General features: G+C 33.2%; 1 pseudogene; it reads right to left on the reverse strand.

Moving 5' to 3' along the window:
- Positions 1-292: 292 nt before the first annotated feature.
- On the reverse strand, positions 293-17,005 carry LOC128237733 (sodium-dependent dopamine transporter-like; annotated as a pseudogene).
- Between the last annotated feature and the right edge of the window lie 1,742 nt (positions 17,006-18,747).

Here is an 18,747-nt window from a genome sequence, read left to right on the forward strand (position 1 = left end):
TTTATTTAAAAAAAGGGTTCTACGCTTTTAATTCTTATATTGATAACGTCTTTATGTAACAATACCATCGGCATAGGGTAGATAGAGTGATATAACAAAAAATAGAACAAAACTCACAAACAGAAGTCAACATAATAACATTAATCGTCATATAAACTAATCTAACTTTGTCACATTTATAAGCAAAATCAAATTTATCCCATTATGTAAATCTACATAGTTCTGGAATGGGTCCATCACTTTTGTTAAAGTGCAGTGTTCTTGCGCTAAACAATAAAATAATTTACATACCGGTCGATTGAAAGTTCACTCTGGTGCGAGTGATCTTCCGTACTTTTCGTAATTGTCGAAATTTTGTCCGAAGGCACAAAAAGGAACGACTCGGCTCATATTTATTGTAAACCTGAATTAAGTCAAGTCAATATTTTATTTGCAAATACATTTAATACATTGCCATTACACTGAATAAACAAGCATGAACATTGTTAAATGGACGATCTCGAATATTTTGACACTAATTTGTATTGTCAAATAATTTTCTGCAAACGAAAATTCAACAAGAAATAGAACTCGTTGTAAAGATTTTTCACCTTCTCTTTGCACCAAAACATATAACAAGGAATTTTTCATCTGCACTTTCTCAATTGTGCACCTTCGATCTAAATATATAGTCATGTCTTTTTAACCTAAACGTTTAAATCTTAACTAAATCTTGTCCATATTGGATATTGATATGTGTTGATACTTTTTGGTTTTAGCTCGATTTAAAGATAGCTGAAAGCTGATATGTATTTATTTCTTTTCATTTTCCTGGATATGAACCAGTTCTAGTGTGATTTTGAGAGATCAGAGAAAAACTACAAAATCAAGCAAAGTTGACGAAAGTTTAAACACAATCCCCGTTTTATGGCACAGGTTTAAAGCCAAAGACATAGAACACAAAAAACTAACAATCACAAACCAACACATGGACCAACACCACAAAATTCCACACACAATGCAATTCAAAATGTAGGTAAGTAAATCAAAGCCCTTATATATACAATTGTATAAACCAAAGTATTGATATACGAAATTAAATGTTCGAACATATATTCTGGCTTTGTTCAACCAGTTTCGTTTAACAAATGACACAAAAATGTACACAAATTTAACTTCTAAAAAGGACATTAGTAATCATATACTGGAATCGTATGCTGCTTAGAGTTAGATCGCAACCCTAACACATCGTATATGATTCTTTCTTGTAGTGATGTTCGGTATGTATAGGACTTGCTTTTGAATATATGCTCAGCTTTCTCGTCGTTCGGGTACCATCCTGGTGCCGGTCGCGTTAGCTGGCAGACTCTCTGTAAAGGAATTAATTCGTCACTTTAAAGGATGTGACCGGGCAACACTAAGACAAGCCTTAGTTTTTAATATAATATAGTGTAGATTCATTATAGATGTTTAATGTTTTTCTAAATAGTTTAACAAAGCTTTTGGTCGGAGTAATAAATAAATCCTCTCTTGGCAGCACTTTCATCAACATTTATTTTGAGGAGTTACGATAAAGGTCGTTTACCTTCTAGGGTTACTTTATTCTTATTCTTTTTACATATGATGCTGGCCTCGAAGAGGCTGTTGGAACAAGATAAAAGTTATGTGCATATAAACTAGTTTAAAACCACACCTTATGAACGCGTTTTTCACTAACCGTTGAAAGGCGGTAGTCCCAACTTTTGTTAGTGTTACTAACAATCTTGATGTGTTACTTTGTGCCACTTAATAGGGTTTATATTTAAATGATTGACTGTTGGCCGTGTCCATATATATGCAAAAAGCTACAGAAACATCCTCAGTAGCAAAATTTTAAACATAAACCCATGTTGGTTTAGAGTATTATTTATCCTTAGGTTTTCTATCATTGAACGTTGAAACACATTCACCTTTATTTTGCAATCAATTCATTATTTTTTAAACTAATATACAAACCTGTATAATTGTACCCGTGCCTTTAATAGCTACCAAAACAGCTGCCACAACAAATATGCTGATAAGCGGAGCGAATGCGAGCACGTTACACAGCACAACAGCATAGTCCGGGTACTGGTATCCTCCCTTGCCGAACGATGGTACGCCGAAGTTGACCGCAGAGGTGATCAGAATGGTCTTGTACATTTATAATTATAAAGAGCATATTAATCGCTTGTATAAGATTTCTGGCACAAAGAATTTCACTTTATAAACACAAAAGCTGAACCAAGTTTAATGATTTCCAGGACAAATTTGTCTCAGTGAACGAACTTTAAATAATATTTATTGGAACTGATCACAACGTACTCAATTTATACGCTTTTGCTAAACAAGTAAGTGTGTTATGAATCAACACAAAATATATAATGAAGGTGAAATGATACAATGTCTAAACGTGTAATGTTAAATAGAGGCGCAAAGAAAATGCAGAGATATCAGTGCGGAAAAAATGACTTTTAAGTATCCGATATATACAGAAGTTTACCGTTGAATCAAGACCGTTGTAGATATGTTAAATAGTTATGCCTGGTGACCTTAATGTGAAAGGACATTGTTTGTTGAATGCCAAAATGTATGATAAATGTCTTAAATTACATACTATATATAACATTTAATTTAATTTGATTTTGTAGTTTCGCAGAATATCTAAATATAATATTGAAAAAGAAAGTGAAATGACCGATACTGCAAACTATTAAGGCCACAGAGCGTATTTGTTATATTGTTATTGGTATAATATTTACAATTTCTTTCTCTAGACTTATTCTCTTTCATTTTAAACTAAAATAGTCTGAAGTCACAAGTTATCAAATATTCACATAACTTTTACTAGGATAACTTTACATTGAAAAAGAGTATGTGAGAAACACTCGACAAGTACTTAGGTATGGGCTGGACATGTACGTGTTTTCTCTTGCAATATATGTTCCAGTTTTCAATCGAATATTGGCAAGTATGAAAATAATTGCATGACACTGACAACTCCACTCCATTACCGATATCATTAAGGTTAAGACACTGTCTCGACGTTTTGGTTTTAAGACAAAATAAGCTTAAAATTAAAGTAAGAACTTCAGAATCTTCAAATAGTACTTCTCACATCGGCAATAATAGTTGATACAGAATTCACATTACTAAATGTATTCCAGCTGTGTACGGTCACCTGAAATAGCGTATCAATCCAGCGCTATTTATAGACACATAATTTATGGAAATGAGTAAAGAAAAGCTAGGTTACAATAAACAATGACATGTATGCCTGTATCTTTCAGGTGACAGAGATAAACAATTACTTTCAACTTCAATCACGAACTACTTACGGATATGAATATTGGTATGATTAAGGACCAGACGATTCGGACTAACAGAGAGGGGCGGTTGCCTGTCATCATCTCGATGTCCTGGCTGAAACGGTTTGCACCTGTAAAAGAGATGAAAAGTGTTACATACATTTAATGAAGAGAAAAGCCCAATAACGCGCAAACTTAATCAAACGTAAGAATCTAGCAATCTGAGTTTTATTGGGACTGTTCATTGACAGCAATGGTAATTGTTTACACCCTGATTTCGTTTAATTTAAAATCATCTATCACTGCGCCATTTCGGCTACGTCTCTGGTTTGAAAATAGAAAACAATCACTTCATACGTATAGCGTTTCGAAAATAACGTGATGGCCAATCGGAGCTTCTTTCATGTTTTTGTTCGTTCGGAACTCCTCGGCCATTTTATCGAAAACAACCTCGGATGTATGCCGGTACATCAGTTGAAGTAGTTCGTAATTTTTTGAATAATATTAATTGAATGTAGTTTTTAAGAGTTGTATTTCTTGATCTCAATTTAAATTGATTGCCAGTGAAGTGTTTTATTGCAAACATAATTAAGATTCCCAAGAGTTAAGTCATACAGTTTAACGGTTAAATAAGACTACTACGCGATTTATTTGAAGCGGACTTAAACGTACCACTTTTTGCGTATGTAAACCGTCCAAATACATCCGAGGTTGTTTTTGAAAAAAATGGCCGAGGAGCTCCGTGTGGTTTTTGTTTTACATTATACAGGGTTATGATAGGCGCCATAATAAACAATACCATAGTATTTTAATACAGTAGTTGATGGTCGATATATCATATGAATTTTAACATATTAAATATTTTCTATGTCTTTAGATTCAACGGTATAAAAACATTATATAAATTATCATTTTTGCCGGTTTATTTGTAGGGTTATATCAACTCGATTTTGCTGCGTAGTCTATTAACGATGTAAACTCACACACATATCGGTGAAAGATTCAACCGAATAACGCAGCATTGTTTTTTTTATGTTATAAATATACAACAAAGACTATTGTTGCAAAGCATCAAACTGTGCCATAAATCAGTTTGTAATGTTAACAATTTTGTATGGAAATGGATGACATACGAAAAAGAAATATATTTTTAAATTATGTTTTAATCGGTTTAATAAAACATCAAGTGACTGTTCTCGTCATATGAGGGTTGTACCGATATGTCAATAAACGCATCGCGATATATGTCACGATACACTAAACACTTGTTAGGATATATTGCGATACATATTCTTGTTTGCAACTTTAAAGTTATTCCATATACGCCGGTAAGACTGTATTTTTATAACAACGACTTTCATAAACATGAAAATACTGTTTACTTGTTTATCTGTTATCACATTTAAGACATATGTATTACAATTGCATGTTTATTTTACAGTCGCTGTAACACTATCATTAATATTTTTTTATTCAAGTGGAATTGTTTCAATGCCCAAATTATTCAATGTTACATGCTATGTTTTCACTTCAAAATATAAACGCATTTTGAACGGAATGATGGACCATAACAATGCATTTATCTGTTTGTCATGGAATCAAGCCCTGGCTATAATTATTTTTTGGTTTAATTTGCCGTATGTCTGTCATCGCCTTTCCTAAGGAAACTATAATGTTTAAGCAATGGTTCAAGGTTAAACAATCTTCAAATTTTCAAAGGGATTAACCTAGAGTAGTCTGCATATCGTTACGTCCAAGGGAAATACCAGCCAGGCGAAAATGTTGTCTGCTTCGCTTATCATTTTGAGCAGAAATAATGTCGTCATATTCTGAAATTTAATTCCATGGGACAAGCTGTCCATTTTTATAGATGTTAAAAGTCTTTTCATTAAGCGTGCTAAGGAAGGACTACAATAGTTCTAATTTTACAATGTTCTTGCCGTGTTTAAAACATTTCATCATTCAAATTTAACAAAATCGATGTACGATTTACTGAACGAATTTTATACGAATTTGAATTATTACCATTCCTTTTATGAACAACCACAAAACTCGTTACATGAAAGCCGCCCCGCTTCAGTGGTGAAGCCAATAAAATTAGATTTGACCAAAGTATGCCGGTTTAGGTTTGCGCAGTAATGCGAATGAAGTATCAAGGTACCATACAATAAGGTGTTTGTTATGAAAAATATTTCTTGTCGTATATACCGTACGGTTAAAATAATTTAGATAGTTAGACGGGACGTTTACATGATAAAATAATTGATATATTCCACCCTCCCTTACCGTATATCCAAGAAATGATGATTGTCTCCAACAGGGCAACGAACACGATGTTGAAGGTTGCGATATACCAGTCGGTCAACATAAAGATGTAATATCCTCCCTGGAAAATTGCCCCGGTATGAATTTTATCAACTGTAAAAGCCCCCTGTTCTAGTTTCAGACAAAACTCTACGAGCAAGTCAAGTAGCAAATTAAGATCATTATTGGTACAAACACTTTATATTAATTTGTTGTAAAAAGGGTTCGTGTTTTCAAAAGGAAACTCTGGTCTAGTATCTAAATGAAATCCCCGGTCGTTTTAATGTAGTTTGAAATTTGACTAAATTTAAAGCATATGATAACGTAACATCATACTTAATATTTATGACAGGTAAATTAATATATATCACGTCCGAGTTCCTCTGATAAATAATAGATTCAACGCAAAGTACATATTATTGTGTTCAATTTCAACGTCCCAATGCTATTATGAATTTCACTGAATGAAATCTACAACACATTTTTAAGTAAAAAAGGGTCATAAACGGTCAAAACTGGAATCCCTATATACTTACTGATGTGCACAGTGGGATGCTGCCTACAATTATCAGGACGGTAAGCAAAGAGGTGATGTGGATGCGATATCGGTGGAGCCGCTTGAAATCATAGTCAACGATCGCATTAATCACCACTTCAAACGTCCCAAACTGAAATCAGTCTACGGGTTAACCCCATGTTTACTCTATTCCAAACAATAAATGATTTAATTCGTTAATCAAACATTTCTAGATAAAACTATGTAAACTATAGGGAAAAGCCCTTAGCCGACCATTCAAAAAAGGTCGTGACTTTAACCGTATCAGACTAGTATCTAGTTATGTTTATCTAAAACAATACGAAAATAAACAAGACGTTTAAAACTGATAATAAGTTTGATAACCTAATACAAATAGCATTTAATTTATCAAGTAAATAATAACATCAATATTTGGTGATCAGCTGGCTTTCAATAAGCAAATAAAGTAGTAAAAAGGCAAAACATGTTTTTGAAATAAATAAATACGGTTCTGCATTAATACACGTTACAAGCTAAATACATTTTCTATGCAAACTAAAACATACCGATCCTTAAGAAAATAAAAAAATGCTATATTTAATACGAATTAAGTTTATTTTGGAAAGTGTCACTTGTTGCAAACTTTAACACGTTAGCAATACTATGACCATCGAATAAATCTTAACCATTTAATGGCAGTCATTCTTTTAAAGCACATTACTTTTATCCACTTTTATCCGCTAGAATATAGTACTTCAACAGTCCAATGAAATGGTAGCGATCTTTAAACGTACACTTGAGTCGACGCCAACTAAAATAAGAGTGATGAAGAACAGCACAGCCCAGAGATTAGGTAATGGAAGTCTGCTCAATGCTTCTGGGAGGCAATAAACGCCAGGGAGGCACCTGCAATACCCCAGTTCAGTACATTTTCCATTAGTTTCTTTTATAATTGAAAACAGACAATGCACTTTCTAGTTTTACTTAAGGTACTTAACACATGTAGCATTATTAGTATAATAATTTCTAAAACATATCAACCCAAATGGATAAAATTCTCACGCCATTGACTAAATTCGATTACATTTTTTAAAACCACTAAAAGAAAATGAATATTCTTTATTCAAGATTTGATAATTTATCAATCAGTTCAAATTATGCTAACAGACAATTTCCTTTTTATCTTATATAACATTTCGAAACAAAATATTTTAATGAAGGTTTTTTTGGCAAATTTACAAACAAAACTTCACTGATGGCCTTACCTGAAAATGGAAGGTCGTCAATAGAGACGCCGGTTTCCTTGGCAAGAAATCCAAGAACAGAAAAAACAACCAGTCCACCGAAAAAGCCAGTAAACCCGTCCGCAAAACATACGATCACCGTATCCCTAAAAACAATCCTTAGGTTAGCATATCTCCCTGTAAAGAAATTGATAAACACGTTGTTCCGAGGCTTTAACATTTTTCAATAGTAAAGATTAATCATTGTAATATACAATTGCTTTGTTATGAAATTATAAGAAGGAACTGTTGATTGCGAATTGATTTTTGTTCTTACAGTCGAGCCTCGCTATGTCGACGTCGGATAAGTCGACTTTCCGGTTATGTCGACTTTTTTTTCCGGTCCCGAATTTATTCCTTCTTATTCTATATAAAATAAATCTGTTTGTGTCGATTTTTTTATCTCGACTTTTTCTCTATGTCGACCTCGTTTTTCAGTCCCAGTGGTCGAATTCCACATATTTCCTATGTTCTTTATGTCGAACTGTAGATCGATACGTAGGTGTGGAAATATTCATGACGGTTTGCGGCATGTCGCAAAATACCCTGCGTGTCAATATAACCAACTGTCATAATTGGGGGATACAAAAATGTAATTGGTAAGTGCGAGTAATTAAAGTTGTTTGTTTATGTATTTAATTAACGAGACATTTATTGCTCAAGCTCTTTGGTATTGTATAAAACATGAACATCTTATTGATTGGATATCAATCCCGAATGGGAACAGAAAGAATAACTTCAAAATGTCAAATGTTAGTTCCACTGCTCTGGTCGACCAATTCAGAGAAGGACCTGGTATAAAATCCGGGGGGGGATATCTGGATCGGGAGTAAGGGTCCTAAAAGAAAATTGTCATCGAAATCTTACACCGAGAAGTACCAAGCCATCATTGAAGTCGAGAAGGGTATCAAGACAAAGAAGCAGATAGCGGCAGAATACGGCGTCCCCTCAAACACACTATCAACATTGTGGATGTAAACATCGGACAATCCAACTCAAACGTGTTGGGATTGGTGATATTTTTTGTAATTCGGATGAGTCGACTTTTCGTTATCTCGACTTTTTTCACTAAGTCCACAAAAAGTCGACATAACGAGGTTCGACTGTATTTTATAATTATGGTATAAATAGGATCTTCCACTCATAACTAACGTGTCCTTGCTTTATAATTACTTATATCATGTAAAAGCCCTTGTACAGACGATACAAAGCTACCTGAATGCGTTATGTCTGAACTTGTTGAAACTAGCCATGGTGATAACTCCCCCAAAAGCCGATCCAAGTGAATAGAAACACTGCACCGCAGCCTCGATCCATAACTGAAAGACGGGAGATAAATGTCAAGTGCTCCATGTTAGAGAGTGCTTTCTTTATTTTTGTCCGTATCTACAATCCCATACGGTGGGTTAATCATAGCGTGCAGTTGTTACCGTGCGGATATATTACAACGATGCTCACTGATACGCAAACCAGATAGTGAATGTTGACATGGTACAACAGAGTTACTTTACCCACAATCCTTCGTGATTAAAATTAAACAGTTCGCGGTATATGCTCGTGTTCTACTTCAATTAAAAGGGGCAGGGAGTGCAATATCTTTTAATCAAAAGTGAGTGTTAGTTTCGATAATGAAAACAGTATCATTATAATTATACAGTTGTGCTTGTTCAAATAGAACAACTACATGATACATTAGGTCAATGTATCAAAGACAGTTCACGCTAAACATGATAAAACAAATTGTTTGATAATCCATAATGAAATAATAATTACAATGAAATATTCTGTGACAGAGCCAAATGATGTCAATGACACAAAAGATTCTGAGTACTTAGAAATTATAATACCTGTAATGTTTAGGTAATCGCCATCGAACTGTTGTAAAGAAATTACAGGATGACTTAACGGCCAGCAAAAGTTATCATTTAATAAGACCAAAACGAAAAATGTACCAATGGCAAGTGCTTACTATAACTATTATAATTAATATATAATATAATATATCATTTGCTTTACCTGTGATTTCAATAGTTTGTTAAAGTCTGGATAAAGGTAGTGCTTGATCCCGTCAACCGCACCGTCCAGAGTGATGCCACGAATCAGGAGCACTGTTAACAACATGTAAGGCAATGTCGCCGTCACGTACACAACCTACAAACGTTGTATTGTTACGATTAACAATTGAAAACTTTATCAACTCAAAAAAACATTTGAAAAAGGTATTGTTATAGGACAAACGAAAAACACAAAACAAATATTTCGCAACTTAATTGATACGTGATGATGTATCACATCGCATTTATTGAGTAAAGTTGCTTTGCTCTCGATGTGAGCTGGTTTTAAAATTTGAACAGTGATGCAACCCCATATATCAGCTGACTAGCATAATAATGATTATTAAGGAAAAAAAATCAATACATTTTTACTCACTTTTCCAAGTGACTTTACACCTTTCTAGAGGCAGAGGAACACCAGAAGCCATCCGAGTGCCAGGCAACCAAGCAGGTGCAACTGTACAGATCCCAGGTCGTCTATACCACGTGACTTGGCCAAAACATTGTTTCTGCGACACAACAACAAGCAGACAACTCGGATAAATAAGTAGAACGTGTAAGACTATTTTAACGTCGACAGCGAAAACGAATTCTATGGTGGCACTCAGATTGAGGAAAATCTAATTAAATATATCAAAGCGATACAATAAAAAGAAAATCGGAATGTGAAGGAAGGCATTGGAGAACTGTGTGTAAAATGATTTTCAGAAACACTACGATTGCCTTCTAGGTTCGGTAAAGCGTTAACGGCATATGAAGCATAATACTTCTCAAAACCTTTTAAATCATTTTTTTCCTAAAAGTCGCATTTTTTTACAATGATTGTATACATTTACCACCATGAATCGATGTTTCCTGAGCAATCTGAGGATACTGTACCTTTCCACCATTCTATTGCTCTCGTACTAGGGTAAGGCCTGTTTGGCAACTACATAGTTTATAAACATTGAAAAAGTGTTGATAGACTGAGTATTTGGGTCTTTGTTAAATGTTTTGATAGTTGATACAAAGTTGTTTCTGAAGCTTCCAGACAAACTAGCGCTGTTTTGAATACCTCTGCATATTATGTTTAATTATTTACTTTAGCCAAGTCCTTTGTGTAGATAAAACTTGACATTAATATTGTATAACACGCAAATCACTATGACGTCATTGTTGTTTTCAATATAGCGCTTCTTCATTTAATCAATGATATACGACATTACAAAATCAGCTATTCTTTTATACAAACGTATCTTGTCTGTTGCACCTTTCTAAAAACAAATGTCCAAGTGCAGAAGATCCTAATAATGTTAAATCACAATGAATAGTTCTTTTAAAAACTAAATATAAGTGTTGATAACCAAGAAGCACAAGCACGCTTCATGGAAACTGCGTGTGCTCTATTGCGTTCATACAAACATACAGCATAAACGCAAGAAAAATGCGATAGATCCTTAAATGAATGCAACAGGAAATTATACGGAGGAGAATGTTAAAGAAAGGTCAATATGTTTCTGTAGCATTTGTACCTAAACTTTGCACTAGTAAGTTATCTTTGTTGAATTTTGAGAAGTTTCACTTGAATACGCGTTATAGGCCGTTTAAAGTGATTTAATGTTTCGTATAGTCGATTTTCATTTGAGCATGTGAATTGATATTAATGTGAGGAATATATTTGATGATTTATAAAGAAGAAATTATATGGATGCTTGTTATATGTGAGCTTAGAGTTATTCAATAGCTAATAGGATACGCTGTTGATGAACGAAAATATGCATCCAGTAAATAAGGTCTACATCAGCTATTATTTTTCGACGAATTTTCCTAAATATCTGTCAAATGATGAGACACGTAATATTTTTGAAAATATGATTAGCAAAACACAGCCAAGCTGTAATTTAAATTAACATAAAGTTTGTATCATTCCATATTATCCTTTCGAATCGTAACGTATCGTACGGTATCATATAGTTTCTAGTCAGCCAAATACATAAAAATGGATTCTACCGTTATAGATGCAAAGACATGATTGGTATAGGCAAGTCAACTTTAATAGTTACCAAGATCGATGCCAGTAAAATTATGAATAATCCTATTATTATAGCTTTATCATATTGCACCGGTTGCGAATATGGTTATTACATCAACATATAAATCACTGCAGTTGTCGCGATGTAACGTGTGACTATTTTGTTTCGGCTTCGTTACTACAACAATGATCACAATATCAATTTAAATTATTCTAAAGAAGTGAAAAGAGCTATGACAGGACATATCATTTTGAACATATGAAACAATTTATAACAGTTTTTTTTATAGCAATTTTGCAAGTATTTGCATTTTTTGTCTTGAATTTCAAACTCTGACTCAAAAAGCTAGTAGATATATACTCATTTATTTGAAACTGGTAGCTTAGGTGGTGATTGTTTTCAAGTCAACGGTTCTTTCACAAAGTAAGCGCAACTGAAAATGTTTGTCAATTATTCTGAAAGTGTTTCTTGGTTTAAAACTTTAGCAACCTCAACACACTTTTTATATTTTCAAACTTCATCAAAACAGCTTGAGAATCCGGAGCAGTTATTTAAAAGAGTAATTGATCATTAGTCATTGTATACATATAATTTTTCTTACTCCCAAAACTCTGTGGCCGAAGTAGAAAAAATCAATTGATAAGATTTGTTTGGTACCAGCTGTAATTTCCTTTCCGTCAAATTTGTTGATGCATCTGAAAAAAACGGGTTACTTGAAATCCATGAAAGATAATAATATGGTGCACTGAGCTTTTTCAACATATTTTTGTATGACTTTTCACGCAAACTACCGCGCGCAATGAAACTGGTAATGTAGTGGGTATAACCGTCAGTTTTTATTCTCAATAGAGTACCCTAGCACGCTATAAATATAATATAAAATAATTGTATTTCGTCTTAGTCATCGAGTGCATACAAGTTTAAGAGCAATCTATTTAAGTATTTCTTTACTAGAAAAGTGAATAGTATAACGTACCTATACACAACTCTGTGTTCCAAGAATGACCACAAGAGGCCCAAGTAAGGCTTGAGTGAAAGGAGTGAATAAGATAGTAGTAGGTCCAGGCAAAACATGCCCCGAAGTACCAGATATACATAAGGGATAATCCAACCATCACAAACCCTAGTCCTGGTAAAAAGGCATTAGCAACAAAATGTATAAAACAAAGTGTTTCAATGACATTAATGTTCTCTGTTCTTTAATCGTATCTCAACTTTTAAATGTATGTTAGGTCTTGAGTAAAGGGACACTTACAGGTTTAAAATATGGCTACTGAGCTTATCCCTGTTGGTTTCATTGTATTATGCTAGATTTGATAGATTTAGCATACCTGATTACTAAATTAACAGTAATATCCAACTATCATGTACGAAACTTTTTAAATTTTAGTCATTACATTACTCAAAGCGTTTGATCATTTTATGAGTATTGTAATACCCAGGCGAAAAACGCCACAAATTGAAACACACCAAACAATAATCTTAATTGTTCACACTGTATGGTAATTACGATATCAAGAATATTTCAGCTTATAACAAATTGTAATGAACATATAAATCTCACATATCCGCTTTTATTAGCGGAAACATATACTGCTAAAATGTGCTACGGATCACCTTAGCTTCCACTATCATATCATCAGGTCTTCGTGTTTATACAAAAGATAGATCGGGAAAACTAGTACAACGCAAATAAGTTCTTTTCAACATACATTGTTTAAAATACAGAAATTTTCACAGAAATTCTGTCAAAATATTTGATTACTTGATTCTGCCAAGAGCCAAAACATTAGAAGAACTTCACTGAGATATATGAATGTGCTATTTTCAGTCGTAAATGTCCAACTAACTAAAATGAATTGCAATTGTTTAATTTTTATATGGCGTACTAGTACATATTAATATTTATATTTTTGAAATGTCTTGATACGGACAAACAACTACTGGTCGAATAGAAAATGTCTTGTTAATTGTCGTCAACGTATAATCTAGCAGTTAATATTTCTAATTACAGCTATACCTTTTGAAACAAAAATGATTACAGGGTATCCTTAGCAAAGATCGAGTAGTAAAGATAATAACTTATACCGAACTGGTCATACCAAATTTTAGCATGAAAGTACTTGAAAACAAAAACTTCATTCAACGTACCTCTGAATAACGGACATATATCCCAGACGTTTACGGGTGACTTTCCAGAGAACTGACCAAGGCACACCTCAATGTAGTATAAAGGTCCTCCACACGATACCAAAAATAGCAGGAAAGGAATCAGAGCCACACCTGCAACAATGTTATTGTTATATAAAAGGGGGCAATAAACGTACACTGTCACAACACGTGGCTCAATATTTTACGGCTTATTCCACAACAAAAGGTCATTTCTGTTTTAGCTATCCGCCAAAACAAAAACGTTCCAGACATATTGCAGCGATATTTGGGTGGTTAAGATAGGACCATCGAAAATCATCCAATTGCTTGAATTGGATCACTCGTTCACTTTACAAGCGAGCAATGGTACTAACAAGGAAAAAGAACTTCAATGATTCTACAGGTTTAAGGGTCATTTTGGAAACATATTAAGTGGAAAACGGTTTCCAAGGCAATACAATTATCATTTTATAGAAAAATAATACTTGAATTTATGGGTTTCTTTGCAAGTTTTCACCAAAAGTAAATCTAACATAAATCATTTATTAATTGTGGTCATATAACAATTTATGTATCTCTGACACTTTCTCTTTATGATATAAAGGGTGTTGACGGCCATTTTTGGACATTGGCGGTCATCACGTACGAAATTTAGGTGGATCCTGAATTTGTTTAACCTTATCTTGAATGTACTTCAATGGGCATAGTTTGATAATTTGAACCCAAAGTGCATAGTTTGACTTGTTTATAAAGCTTATTCTAGGGTTGAGAACAAAACAATAAAAAAATGTTTTTTTTATTGAGTGCCCAGGATAATAAAGAGATTTACTGTGCTAATAATCGCTTCTGCTTACATACAATATGTTTTGGTTACACAGACATTATCTAGCATTACCTATATCTAAATATGTATAAAGTACATAAATTTCAGCTGAATTTCAGTATAATAGTGATATATATTATACCGAGTGTTTATATAAAGTAACATTTTCACGAGTTGCTTCTATAAAGCAATTCAACGCATTTTCAGTTTTAAGAAAATTTGAATTGAAATGGCGTTAATTTGAAAATCATTGCGTTTTCCACAACTTTGGGTAACAGTCTTAGATTATGGAATTGCAATTTTGTTTGATTAATGGATTTAAGGGCTGTGTTCATTCGGAAAGGTTTACATTGCCCTTGTTATTTCGAATCGCTCATTGATATGATGCCATTTTATATATCATTACTATACTCTGATTTGACAAGTCAACGTCAAACGTCGTATCGAATATCCGCCGCTTCTATCGACAACCAGTATAGGCTGATAATTTATTTAGCTCCGTAATTTTACCTGAAATAATGTTTATCAGGATTTACAATATAAAATGATATTGGAAGGGACATTCCTTTCAACGGATATGAGCAATGATATATTAATAAAGCTTATGTTAATATTTAAAATAGTGTGTATACATACCTCCGCCATTACGCTTTACAAAATACGGGAACCTCCAAATGTTACCCATCCCGACTGTATAACCCACCACAGAGAGGAGAAACTCAAACCGCCCTGACCACGTCTCCCTAACCACTTCTGGCCCCGTTGAGCTAGAGTCATGTGAACCGGATACATAGTCCCCATTGTACCTGGCACTCACATTAGCAGAACTGTCCTTTGCGATATCATAATTGACATCTGCTCCTATTTCGGCTGCATTTATATCCTCCCCATTCAATCGCTGAAGTTCTAAACTGGTTTCGCCTGCGTTCATCATCTCCTGGTGATGTTTACAATTCAACAATTAATTATCCGCCCGATGGTCTCGTATCAGGTATACCGATCTTGTGTTTCTTGCAAAAGAAGATATAGCTGAATGATACGGGTCATTAATTCTAGGTTAAACTTTTACATTTAATTTATTTGCCGGATGGCTTCACCGTGAAATTCTGTTCACTTGTATATTTTCCTTCATCACTAAAACTATTTTATTATAATTACAATATTTAGTAACTTGTCAATACACTTTACTTAAAATATATGTTTTATATAAATGATGCATGGTAACATAAGCAAATGCTATTACATTAATTTGTAGTGTGCGTCAAAGTACTTATTCTTCTTGATGATAGAGGGGGGCCGACACAACGCATACGTTAAGTATATGAATGAGGTAATTATCTTAGTTTGTTTGGTTTTAACCAAAGTTTTATTATAAAGACACTTTTCCACATAAGATTTATTGTTGAAAGTGAGATCACTATCCTTAGTAATTCAGCCATGGATTTCTAGAGAAAGTGATAGCTATAGTCCCGGACATAAAGAAAACATTGTCGTTTATCGTTCAGCTCAATACAGTGATCCCCTTGAATGGGATTTTATACTATGTATGGTTTATTTCGAGGAAATCAGCTGAGCTGGATTTTACCAGAGCTCTTTAGTTTTCATGCCCTTAAAGTTAAGTTTAGTAGATATGTCTATTAAAGATAAAAAACAGCCATTTTGAACAACAAACTAAAATATGTTTTACTAACCAAAACGTACTAAACATCAAGGTTAAATCTCATTGTAATAAACCTATTAATTAAGGCAAAGGTTAATTCCTTATGACTTTAGTAATATAACACTTGGAGATGCTTTGATAATGCACGCGATAAAATATTTGTATTATACTCATCATAATTTGCATACATATTAATTTTTGGCGGTTTAATTTATGAGTTTGTTTATGACTTAGATTATAATCTGCATAGAATATTACATTTTCGTTTCTTTTAAACCAATTTTCAATTATAAAAGTAAAGAGTCTTTTGAAATAACAAAACATCAACACTCTCTTAATGATTATGAATTATTCTTGATAACAAAAGTGTTCTTATGTTAAATATAAATGAGAACACTTTTATTACCAAGATAAGCATAGAAATAAAAACGCTGATCCTGCTAGTTGTCTCTCAGTATATACTATAAAAACCTATGACTCCCGCCACAAACAATAACAACTTCTATAATTTTAATATTTGACAAGTTGCAATTAACTTTGATCAACTTTGATCACGCACTTTAACACATGTTTTATTGTAACTCCCCTATTACAACTCTCTATGAATGTTTGTATTTCTTGTTTGAAGTAAATAACAGTAAAGAAAATCATCATTTAAATACATTTTATTTAACAGTAAATTAAAAACATCTATATCATTTAATAGTTACTTAATATAGTTTACCTGAGAAATTTTTGCATCTTATGAATAAGCATAAAATATCCAGAGTCAAAACAGTAGTATCATGATTTGAGCTGTACTTAACACAGAAAATTATATATAAATAAATGTTTAATGTTGTTTTTTTTTCTTCAAACTTTGTGTTCGATATCCTAAATAATGAAATTCAGGATACGCAAAATGTAGTATATTAACAAGTATCTTATTTTACTACAGAAATTAACATAAAACCAATCAGTAACCACCAGTGCAATTACCTGGAACACATTTGTCAAACAACGTAGTTACTCTGAGGTAGTGATATGCCTCATTAAAAACACGATCAAAGCAACACATATGCATATGATTGATGTAAATGAGGTACAGATACAAACCTTTAAGCGATGCATTGGGGCCTTTTAAAGTTGAAAGTTGTGGCCACGTATCTTTGTCATTAAAAAAAAAATGAAGGCTAATATTACTTAAATCATATGTCCTTTTATCGCTTAATTCAAACGAGGTTTTTAAATAGTAAAATCCCGAACGACATCTTTCAAAGAAAATGATATACACATGAAACGTGTATGGACGCTTTAGATGAGTTATTATCAATGAAACAATTAGGATTTTCAGCTAGTATGTTGTATCTTAAAATTTAATATTAATGTATATAAATTAACATTACAGTAACCAAGAGAAAGCTCGGTATGGTGAGGAGCAAAGAAAGGAAACTTGTTTGTTGATACCAAATAACTTTCAGTTTTGGTTTCAAAAGTCTCGTTTCGGCGGTTTGGAGACTTGTTTCGAAAGTTTCGTTTGAAGTAACGAACAAATGCATGATTTTTTTGTGTACATTTTCAACAGCATGATGGGGCTTCTCGTGTAGCCATTATTTCTTAATATCTTCAAACACTTGATTACGCAGACGGTCCTTTGCCTGTTTAACTAAATGGTGTATCAACACAATTGTTGTTTTACTGTCCGCAATGTTGTTTTTGAGCTAGTTTTATTGATTGTATGAATACACTTTATATAACACTTACACTTACTGATCGTAAGCAATATAAATATATGCCTGTTTCCTTAAATTAATGCATGTTTATTTACTATAATAAAATTAAGCCTCAGAATTAGAATGGTAAAATAAGGGACAAAGAAATAATGTTTATTTCCATTGTCCCGACCCTTCATGTTTTGCCGCGACCTTAGACTGTCAATTCACTTTGGGCGAATGAGGGGTTTTGTAACTCTTATAGAAAATGCTGTTTTCCTAAAGATGAGTTTGTTCACATATTTATATTTTATTACACTTCGCATTTAGCTTGTCAATAATTTTATATGTATACTCATTAAGAAGTGAAAATAAAAAGTATATATTTATAACATAACATACGGCGCAGGAGTGATATAACCCCATGCGATATTTTTCATCTATCATTTGTTTAATAACTATGCAAATTAGGTAACCGCATCACAGAAAATTGTATTCATACGCGCTGTCAAAATATGTAAAACAAGCATTAGAATTATGTTTCAAAAGAAATCATGTCGTTGTCAACAAACTCAATTCCACAAAGAAACAAACGGTGAAGAAGGCTGGGCTTAATCCAAACAAACACCTCCCTGATCACAGCGCCAGACAATATCTTGTTCAGAAATTAACTCATTACATATATGACAATAGCGTTCCTGAGAACCAGATTATGCAAACATACACAAGAACATTGCATCTATACACAAGGATAGTCACATAAGTCCAAATCAACACAATGAAATGTCTAGCATCCTGTACTCCAGTGAAAAAACCTGTCTACTTCCTTGCAAAATGCTCATTCTAGGCTGGTCAAGCAATGCTCAAGTTCACACACTGTCACAGTCACTGATTCCACATGAAATCCCATATTTTCTGGTGGATTTTACAACATTTATGTAGCTCGA

The sequence above is a fragment of the Mya arenaria genome, chromosome 6 (genome assembly GCF_026914265.1).
Source record: "Mya arenaria isolate MELC-2E11 chromosome 6, ASM2691426v1".
Lineage (NCBI taxonomy): Eukaryota > Metazoa > Mollusca > Bivalvia > Myida > Myidae > Mya > Mya arenaria.